The 10,884-nt window shown below is 40.1% G+C and overlaps 1 long non-coding RNA gene across 1 annotated transcript; it reads left to right on the forward strand.

Annotated features, from left to right (window-relative positions):
- Nucleotides 1–9,792: 9,792 nt before the first annotated feature.
- On the forward strand, nt 9,793–10,865 carry LOC136558289 (uncharacterized). Its single transcript, XR_010783849.1, has 2 exons — nt 9,793–9,867; nt 10,138–10,865. It is a non-coding gene; the product is annotated as an uncharacterized lncRNA (long non-coding RNA).
- The last annotated feature ends 19 nt before the right edge of the window (nt 10,866–10,884 follow it).

Consider the following 10,884-nt stretch of genomic DNA (forward strand, 5'->3'; position numbering starts at 1 on the left):
TCTTTTTTGGGTTTCATTGCAAAGATGTTCAAATTTTTCTATGGTTAAAATAATTAAGCCTCTTTTTAAAAGTGTTACATTTGTAATTAAATGCCAATATTGTATACTAATATCCTGTTCCTACAGTTACCACACAGCACTTTCTGCTACATGAAGCTAGGACTTTTTAGGCAGAGGAAAACATTCCAGAAATAAAAGAAAATGTGAAATGTTCTAACAAAGAAGGAGTCTGAACTGTTCGTCCTGTTCTGCATGGCTTGCCAAATACAGTAATGGTATGTATCATACTTAGTATTGCAGTTTCCAAACTGTATTCCTTGCACTATCCAGCAGATGATGCTAATGTATTACAAACCGTTCTCTGTTCAATTTTAGTCAGAGGAACGACCACCAGCTACAAGATGTAATCCTGTCACATGCCAGGCATTCTTAAAAATTTTCAATTGTCCTCTTTAATTCTTCTCTTTCCTAAAATGTGTGAGCCTGTGTGTCAAGATGAGTTGGTTTTTTGAAAACTTTTTGTTACTAAAGGTTGACCTTTTCAAGCAGCAACCTACCAATCTTTCATAACCCTCTGACATTCCAGTGTGTTTGATATATGTTTGACCATCTTCAGAAGTCCTTTGGCTATATTTACTATCGCTTTACTCAATTTTTGTGGCATACAGCACAACGTTTTCTGCTGTGTCGAGCATTTATTCCAGGTTTCAGACTGCAGTAAATAAGTGAAGTCAAATCCTTGCACTAAAGAGACAAAAACTAGAACGGGAAATACACCATTCTTGTATATGAATGAGAAAGGCAGAACTGAGTTTCCATGAATCTTCCAGGTACTCAGCTTTCTAATCTAAAACTACACTTTAATTATAGACTATAAAAGGAAACTTTCTAATCATTTCTACCTTGTGATGTATTCTGATTTTCTTACTCAGTGAGACTTGCTCCTAATTTCACAAGAAGCCTCCACAGAGGCATGAAAAGGCTACTAATCATACATATCAGAGACCACAATTTTTCAGAGTGACAGTACCTGCATAGCATTTATAGATATTGTTTATGTTTTGCTGCTAAAAGGAACAGAGGGTATAAAGAGCGAGTTTTCCAAGGTGGTTGCAGGGGGAAAAAATGGAATTTTCTTTGTTTGCTCAGTCTTGGCCTCATTCTCTGAAGTGGTGGGATCACAGCCAGCCCTCTCCAGAAGCTAGGCACCAGTGACCAGCAGACCAGCTCTTGTGGTTCTTCCAGCCATGGTATCCTGTTACCTGCCTGCTGAATTGCTGCACTACTCGGAGATGGGCCAAGAGGACCACATCTCAACTTCTGAGAAGAAAATAAAAACTAGAAAAGGGGATATTGAGCTGTCTTTCTTTGGCCTTTATTTCTTTTTCCGTCTCTTCATTTTTTAACTCTGCTCCTTTGGGAAAAGTATGGGCCCCTGAGGAGAAGGAAAAAGAACCATCTTGCTTCCTGCAGTGCAGAGGGCTGATGTCTGTCCTTTCCAGACTGTGAGTCTGAGACTAATTAGACCATTTGGCTTTTCTTATACTGTTTTCCCCCCAGGAGGGCTGAGTTATATGAGAAAACTGAAGCTTCCCATGTCACTCTGCAGCAGGCTCAAGGTCAGGCAAAACTCATTGCTGATAACTGTATTGCAAGAGTTTGGCAGCATAGAGGAGATCTAAGAATAGCTGCCCAACAATCATCTGGGGCATGAAGCAGACAGGGCACTCCAGGTGTAGGCTTTAGGGCTTGTGTGTCTTAGGGTAACAACTGGGGGGAAAGTTGTTACAAGTAAATCAGCACAAAACCCTTCATCAGAAGCCTATTTATTCCTGTAAATCATAGGGGCATAATTGTGTGGTTGATTCTTGTACAGTCATTAAAGCAAAGGAAAACATGAAATCAGTGGGCGGGCAAATAGAACAAAGACCACACAGAGGCACATGAGCTTTTTCTGTTTCCCTGGCATCAGTCACCAATAAATACACATTCAGTACCATGTGCAAGGGGAAGAGGAGGAAGTGAGAGAGGAAAAGAGAAAGAATAACACTTCAGCCAATAACACTTCCTTTCCCTTGAAGAAGAACCACTTGCTTGGGCAGAAATCAGCCTGAAGTCTGGTTTTGTGATGTGTGAGTCCTGAGCCTCATGCAAGTGTAGCAAAGACACTATATTAATGTTAGAGGTAAAATCACTGAAGTACAGAATAAGTGTTGAACACTTATCTCTAACAATCTAAGTAAGGTCCTTCCACAATGTCCTGTTAGGCAGAGAGCTGGAGGACTTATTAGAAGTATTTGGGTTCTGCTGTTCAGTGATTGCCTCTGTGAAGCAAGAGACGTGAAAACCATTTTCCTGAAATCTGAAAGAAAGGGGAATGAGAAAACACAGAGGGAGCTTGCCTTCAGCCATAGAACTGGGGAGACAAATATTAAACAACTGTGTGTGTTTTCTTTTAATTTGGATTTTGATACACCTACACCCTGGAGGGGGGCAGACCTTTTGTATAACTGACAGAGATTTTAGCATAGAAGTACAGCTGGATGATGGGAAAGAAGCTGCTGATTGCTGCAGCTTAGCTTGATAGAATTCATCAAGGATGACTTTGCTTCCTGAGATGAGTAGGCACAGGAGACATTTGATTGCTACTGTGGGGACTGTTTTTAATTCACTGGATACATTTGGGTTAAAAGGATGAGCTTTATGGACCATCATATTAAAGCAATTTGGAACAATAATCTGAATTATTACAGGGGAAGCTAGGTTTAGAGTTTGTTGATAATCAGGAAGAAGCATTGTAGTCAGCCTCCATAAAGTTGTGGTTGGAGTAGTAGGCATAGCTTTGCATGTGCACTGCATTGTATGCATTAAGCTGGGTATTTTTTAGTTTGGTAGAACATCTTTGCCTTTAAATTATTTAGCTTTAGGGTATACAAACCTGAATTTTTGGGCTGAGTTCCTGAAACCGTTAGGTATAACAAAGATGCATCCAAAAAAGGCAGATAGTGGGAAATGCAATTAATTTCCAAACAATTAGCAGGAGTGCAGATATCTGAGAGGTGTTATCTAGAATGGCCATAATGTGGAAGGACTTTCTTTCAAGGTATCAGTTATTTCTTTAGGAAAAACTGAATTTTTACTGAGAAAAAGGTTTACAAGGCTTGCATTCCATATTAATTACTTAGCATTCCAAAGGAATGCCAGGTTCCTTGTCACTTTGAACAGTGCACAATAAAAGTACAAAAACTTTAATTTCTATCACATCCTTTTGTATGCAATCTCTGCATGCCTAAATTACTTAGCAAATTCTACAGCTAGTAATCCAACATTGTATGATTCACTTGTGAGACTTCAGGGGGATTGGAGCATACTGGGTAAGAAGTTACACATTACAATGTGAATGTGTTTGGGATCTCAAGAAGAACTGTACATTTTCTAAGCAGCTTAATGCAAGGAAAGAGTATTTACAGAGTTAGAAACTACCAAATAGTAGAAATCTGATCAAATTTACTTTTCCTATAGAGAAGCAGGGGATGGGGGCAGAGTTGCAAAGAAAGTAGGGCATGATGAGAGTTTCTGTCCAATTATGTATGGTATTTAGAAGGAAATGGAATACAGTTTTGTACACCAATATTTCTGCTCCAAGGAGTAACCAGAAAAAAAAATTACTCATATATTATAATGAATTGAATATGCATTAGGTTCAAACTATAATTTCAATTAGACACGTAAATATCAGGAAAATATTTTTATTCAAACAGCAAAGCTTGGTGTTTGCAGACAAAGGACCTGGCACAGATGGAAAGACAAAAGTACCTTCTTCTGTCTGTTGAGTTATAGACATATAATTTAACACAGATGGCAGTTGTGTAGGAATTTTTTTTAAGGAAAATTACTTTTTGAGTGATAAAACCAACTTGGAGTCATCTTCCATAGCACCTGTCTCAAGAGTGACAGAGAAGATGGTTTCCAAATGCAGAAGTTGTCTTCAAAATATATGCTGTTCATTTCTTTTTTTAAAATCAGTTGAGGACACTGCTGCTCTGTGACCACTGATTCTTTTCAGAGACATACATAAAGTAAATGGCTTGGCCTTTGTTATAAGGATTTGGGCTTCAGTCAAAGTTGGCTTTAACAGGGAATGAAAATAGGAGGCTGCTATTTTCCAACACTGTTTAAAATAAAAAATAGTGAAGAAATCATCGTCAAGAAATGAGACTTTATGGCTGTGTTCTGTTGAGTGGGCAGGGTAGTGTAGATGGGTGATTTATTGCAGACATTTCTGTTGTGTCATAATTCACTCAAAATAATGTGACTTATCACACATGCAGACTGGTAGCTTATTTCAACAGACAGTCAAGTGCTAAGTTGAGAACCATGGAAGTGAAAAAGGCTATCTCAAAGAGCTGGGGTGTTTATATGTGATTATTGGCTGTGCACAGATTTCAAGAAAGGGGATTATACTGACATTTAAGACAGTTGAAGGAACTACCTAAGCACAGCCAGGTTTATATAAGCCCTGTGAAGAAACCCAGCACAGTGTTTGCAGCAGGCTGTGTATGTGCTTGAGGATGCTGGCTGACAAACGTTTCTTCTACTGCCTTAGGCTGTCCTTGCCCATGTCCAATTTCTGACAGATGCCAGGGCAATCATTTGTGGAAATGCGCAATGAACAGGACCAGGAACCTCATCCAGGTGATGAATTGCATTTTCTTTTCTTCTTTGACTATTTTTCAGATGCATCCATTTCCTAATGTGGATTTACCACATGGCAGTCTATGTACTCATTCAGAAATATTTAACAACGCAATTGAGGGGCAAGAAAAAAATGCAAAGGGTTAGGGGTTACTGCTCAGACCACTGCTGTTTACTTTTGTTCAGTTATATTCACAGAGGTTCAGAATTTCCAAGCATGTTGTTATTGGTAAAAATAGCTTGGCAACATGTTTGTTCTATAATTTCAACTAATAAGGAGAGTTCTTAAATCCCAAGGATGCCTGAAGGAGAGCTGATAGTCATAAAAATGTGTCAATTTACAGAATTTAAAAAATGTGAAAACTGAGACACACATAGAAATGAGGAATCTGTTGGATTTCTGAGAAAATGCACATTTTCAAATTGAAACATTGAAGAACTTAGTTACTGAAAAGATTGATCAACCCCGTAAAGATTTTTCTCAGCTTCTTTGACACATATTCTGATGATTCTCTTAGAGTGAAGATGAGGGTTTAATATTCAGATTTTTAGGAACACAGCTCAGAGATGAAAAGTAATTTTAGCTGTTGTGGGTAAATGCCCACATAATTCAGAATTTAATTCAAGGGACATGGAGGAAAACCAGAGATACATGGATATAGGTACACACTGTGGAAAGAAAGATTTCAAAATGGTTTTATTATTAGCCTAAAATAGAGAATTATATTGTCCTTATTTGGATATGAAAGATAGTTTTGTAAAAAAATCAGTTTTAATAGGCAAATTTTATTATCACTAGAAAACCTTTGAATTAGCTGCCAGTGGATACCATTTTAGTTAAAGTATTTATGCATTAAGGAAATAATTGCTTCTCTGCTTATGTAGCTACCATCTACAAATTCTAGGCATTTATTTGGGATTCTGAATGGATCCATCTACAATGGTATTGTTAAGGTTTCCTGCTTGCATATGCTGACTGATCCTCATCTTTAGAAGCTGATTCTGGGTCAGTATTATTGAATATAGACATTAAAGTCTTGGTTATGATATTTAACTTGTATTCTAGTGATATGTCAAAAGAATAAATTTTCCAGAATATTTGTAAGGAAAAGGACAAAGACTGCATGAGGAAAGGGGAAAGCCCATACCTGTAAAAATGGTTTTCTTCTTTGGTGCTTGGATAGGAACTAACTTGTTGTTAGGCAAACTGTTTTAAAGTGATTTTTGTTTGGGTTTCTTTTTGTCTGTTTGCTTGCTTGCTTGTTTCTCCTAACTGGATGAGATAGATTTGATTGTGGTGTCAGGTGATCTCTTGTTGAGTTTATACAAGATCTGTATATGTGTCTGCAGGTGTCCCAGTGGAATTCAGAGTTGTACATCTCTCTGACATATGTCAGCTTCCTCAAACATAAAGGAAAATACTTTGTTTCTTCCAGGAGAATTTTGACATTCTTTTTGTATTTGGTCATTGTGAAATGCTTGTCAGGACTTTAAGTTTCATGAAATATATATATTTATACCACACCTTCCTTCCCACAGAGGTTATGGGAACCATCAATATTCTGGAATTCCTATGTTGTGAGTTATATCAAAATTCTCTTTATCATTAAGAATTGTATTTTATTATTTTTCTTGTCAGGATCTAGGAGACAAACAAGTGAATTTTTTCTCTAAATTCTTTGACACCTTATTGTGTTCCATGCACTGAATTCAAAATATATTTTTCTACATTCTTTTATTGTCAATTTTTATGTGCCTGGCTGCTTCTCTGGTGGAAAGATCAGCATTTGTATCTGTCATGTGCATCAAAATTGCAGCATTCTGCCTTGTTATCACTGTGCTGTTGGTTTCATCTGTACTTTTTTTTTCATGGAGTCACCAGCAGCTATTGCTCACCTTCTTGCAAGAACTTCCATCAGATATCTCCTGAATTTTTCTGTTACATATTGCCAGACAAGCTCCTCAGTAGGTGTCTTGCTGGGAGTCTAATACCTATTCAGTAAGATGATTGTCTACCAGATTTTTTTTTCCAGTCAGTCACAAAGGTTTTCTACATTCTCCTGGTGCTATTTTCTCTGTGGTCCCTGCCAGTGCCTCCCAAGGTAGTCTTTCAAGAAATATTATTCTGCTCTGACTGTACACAGAATTGCACTTCAATCACATGAACATAACTTATGCTGCATTTCTGCTGGCATGCACCACATGCACCCACAGCATCTCTTTCAGCTGGCAAGAAAAGGAAAACACAGCACACCCAGCACTGACCAGAGCTGTTGTTCCTTCCTCATTCACTCACGTGGCACAGAACTGCTCCTCTAGAGACGTGATCATAGCTGCCCTCTGATCTACCTTTCTAGATGGGGATACTCCAAATTTCAACACAAAATTTCTCTACACTTGGTTTTCTGCCATTACAACACACTCTAGACACCTGATATGATCAATGACCCTCAAGGCTCAAGCTTTAAATTCTTCTATGGGAAATGGTACACATATCTCTCTTAAGCAGGCTATCCAGAATCATAGAAACCCAGACCACAAAAAGAAACAAACCAAAACAAAGCTCACCAAATCCCTTCAATTCCAAGAATAGTATTTGCAGGTGGGGTCTCAAAAAAAGCATTTTAGTTATTTACCCATGATAGTCATTAATTATGTCCTTTGCTGTTGAGAGACTCCACTGTAAGTCAAGTGATAACATCTGTTAAGACCTGATCATTCCATTTCCAGGTTTGTAATAAATAAGTAAACAGCAGCATCCTAATGCAGGATTTTTGACACATGGACCACCCAGGTTTATTTCTTTTAGCCTTACACTGTCCCACTATAAGTTGGTTTACATATTAGTGAGTCTTTACATATTCTTGAGGTATTCTTTTTAATCCTTAGGCTTGTTTGAATTACTACTTACATTTTCTATCTTTACAGTGATACAATAAAGATCAAAGCTTAAAAATATGGCACATCTTTTTTAACAAGGGTACAAGCAAACAATAAAGCAGGTAATAAGGAATATGCATACATCAACACCAGAAGGTCTGTGCTCTGATACAGTCACTTCAAAGATGGCCCATCCCTTTTCTCTCAACAGGACGGCAGCAATAAAGATACCCAGAATGAGAAAACAAAGATGATGGGCAACAGCCTTGCCTAAGATTTAGGGAGGATGAAAAATGCAAAACTGAGGTCATAGTCATGCCATGACATTCTTGACTCACAGGGGTCATAAAATTGCTTGTCAAAATTGTGGTTTCTTATGCCTGATGAAGACAAACCTAAAAGGCATCCCAAGGACTCAGGAGCTTCTGTCCCCTGTCCTCTGTGTCACACACACCCATACACACAGAGCCATGAGCAGACCTCACACACACATATCTTGGTGCTTATGACTATGAGTGAATATGTTAAATAGGAGTGAATGAGTACAAGTGACTGAAATCAGTTTCATTTTTAAAAATATAAGCATCCTCTTCCACAGTCTTGAACTTTATAGCACTGATTCTTACACTTTCAAGGCTGCCATTTATTAATGAGTTATGCCATGAGAATTTTCAGAATACTAACATGGAAAAGACATTCCAATGCACCCATGGGGCCTCATGTCCTTGTGGGGAGGACTATCAGCTGCAGTGAAGGCAACAGTATGAGGTGGGACTAGAAGCTCTTTTTCTGCTCTCTGTTTTTGGGAAGTGTATTCCTTTCCCCCCACAAAACCTCCACCTTCTCCTGCCTCTTTCCTGAGAACCCACAGATAAGGCAGCTCTGCTCTGTTTTAGCACTTTTCCAAGGAGATGTAGTAAATCCACTAGCTGCTGCTGGATGGAAGCACAGTTGTCTTCTCAGACCTCTGCCTCTCCTCAGCTGGGGCACAAGAGGCATGTACTAGCATTGCCCCATGGAGAAAGAAAATCTGTCTGGCAGAGGCAGAACAGAGCACAGCTCATCTGGACTACACAGGATAATGGAAAATATACATCTATTTTATAATACTGTAGTATCTTAGTACTCAATCACTTTGACCCCAGTGGCAACATAGATATTCAGAAGGACAGTTTATCATACTGTTGATAATTACTCAGCACTGCTATCATTGCTAGATGATTAAAAGGAATACATTTGTTTAGTTTATGTCCAAGATGAGCATTCTCATATCCTGGGAGTCAGTGGTCCATTCATTCCTCCAAAAGCAGTGAATTGAGGGTTGAGTAATCTGTCCTTTGAAATGTGTAAAGAAGCTGTTAAGAGAGCACAAAATATGTTTAGCCAGCAGTACCAGCTGGATGTGAGCCCATCCAGGATATACTCTGCTCAGCTGACAGCTGTTACCAGACCCACATGAGGGTTAGTCTCTAACTCTCTCATGTCTCATTCTGCCTGTCATCAACACCTTTGTTTTGCTCTGTATGAGGGAAGGAAAAAGATATAACATGGGGACAATGCAGCACCTGGTGGGTACAGAGATAGGGATGATTTGCAGGGTGGCAGGTATTTAATATGATATGCACACCATGTTAAACAAGCAGTAGGAAGTTCTTGTTATGCCATAAATTGCATCCTCGCCCCAAAGAGTAAATTACTTTCTGGTCATTCCATCTGTCAGTCCTCTTCCTCTCAGAATTTCAGAAAAAAAAAGCTTTTTGTTTTCTTTTATTTTTTTCCATTCTCTGTCTATTGTAAGAATCAGCCTTGTGACTGGTACGTGTCTTATGTGAAAACTGATTCAAACGTGTTTGTTGCTGCAACAGGAGAAAGTCCTGGTATCTGCCACAAGAGGGATGGAGATTGGATAGCAGAGCATGCCAGCACAGGGCAACAACGGCTGGACAATGCACAAGGGGAAACATTACTAGGTGCCAGTGTACTCACTGCTCTGAGTGAGTACACTGGCATTTAAATTCCTCCCATAGCAAGTGGGTGTTGAAGGGTGTGGTGGTTTGACAGGAAATGTGTTTTTTGGGATGCTGTGTTTTTGGCCAATGGATATTCAGACTTTAATATTGGCATTTAACCTGGCCATTGGGACATGGACACGCCTCTGAGAACACGGGGTTAAAAGCAGAGCTCTCCCCTGGGAGGGTCCTCTTGGGTTTCCGGCGGGAAAGAGTTCGGGTCTCTCCCCCGGCCCAGCTGCTGGCTGGGCAGGGGGAGGGGAAAGCCATGAGGCCGAGAGAGGTAGGCCTGAGCCCCGGGGTGGAAGGGTGGAAGAGAGAGAAAGAGAGAGAGACACCGGGAGCCATCGGGCAGCCCCCCCTGAGGGACACAGAGGGAGAGAAAGAAAGAGAGCCGCTGCCTGAGACTGTAACCTTGAAGCTTGATAAACATGGGCCTGTGCCGGCAGCACGGCTGGGACGGAGAAGAGGGGGGGGTTCAGCCGGCCGCTTGTAAGAGCTTTTAACCCCTTTTTAGAGAATGAGAACTTTACAGATCATTGACCTCTCCTAGAAGATAGAGTGGAAGATGAGGAAAGAAATGGGCCAGTGTGAGAGAGGCCTGGGCGAGTGAGAGATAGTAGAAGAATAGAGAAGAATCCTAGTGGGAAGAGATGATGGAGTGGCTTTTGCTGGACTCTTTTTGTACAGCCATGGACAGACCCATGTTCCTTGTGATACAGAGACTGCATTCTAGGGGGAGGCAATGGCCTCAGAACCAAGAGGGTTCAGTGTTGGTGCCCCTCGGCCCCAGGGGGTGAAAAAATATGGGGGGGACAGGTGTCCCAAAAGGAGAGATTGTGGGGACAGGTGTCCCAAAGGAGAGACTGTGCCTTTTTTGGATCAGGACAGAGCATCCTTAAAAGACAACCCTAGAAGCAGTTCTGGTCCGTGTTCAGTGGTGAGAGCACTGGACATGGAAAGGAAAAGTCACGACGGCAGATGTACTCCGGGTGGTGCCACGAGTGACACAGAAGCACACGAGGCTTCAGCTGTGTTTCCAGGGGAAGCCCATGGTACAAGAAAGACTCCTCTCCTCTTGATGAACTGAAGATTGATTGTCTAAAAGGTGGTACTGGACCGAGAGTTGGTGATTTGAGGAACCAAATGTATTGTGTTGGAAATTTGGTGGGGGGAAGAGGAAATGCATTTGTGAAGTTTTCATTTTCCCTGTATGTGTGTGTTCCTTTTTATTTGTAGTTGTAGAGTAGTTAATAAAGTTCTGGTTCTTTTCTTTCCTAAGTAAGAGCCTGCTTTGCTT

Source organism: Molothrus aeneus, chromosome 6, assembly GCF_037042795.1.
Source record: "Molothrus aeneus isolate 106 chromosome 6, BPBGC_Maene_1.0, whole genome shotgun sequence".
Lineage (NCBI taxonomy): Eukaryota > Metazoa > Chordata > Aves > Passeriformes > Icteridae > Molothrus > Molothrus aeneus.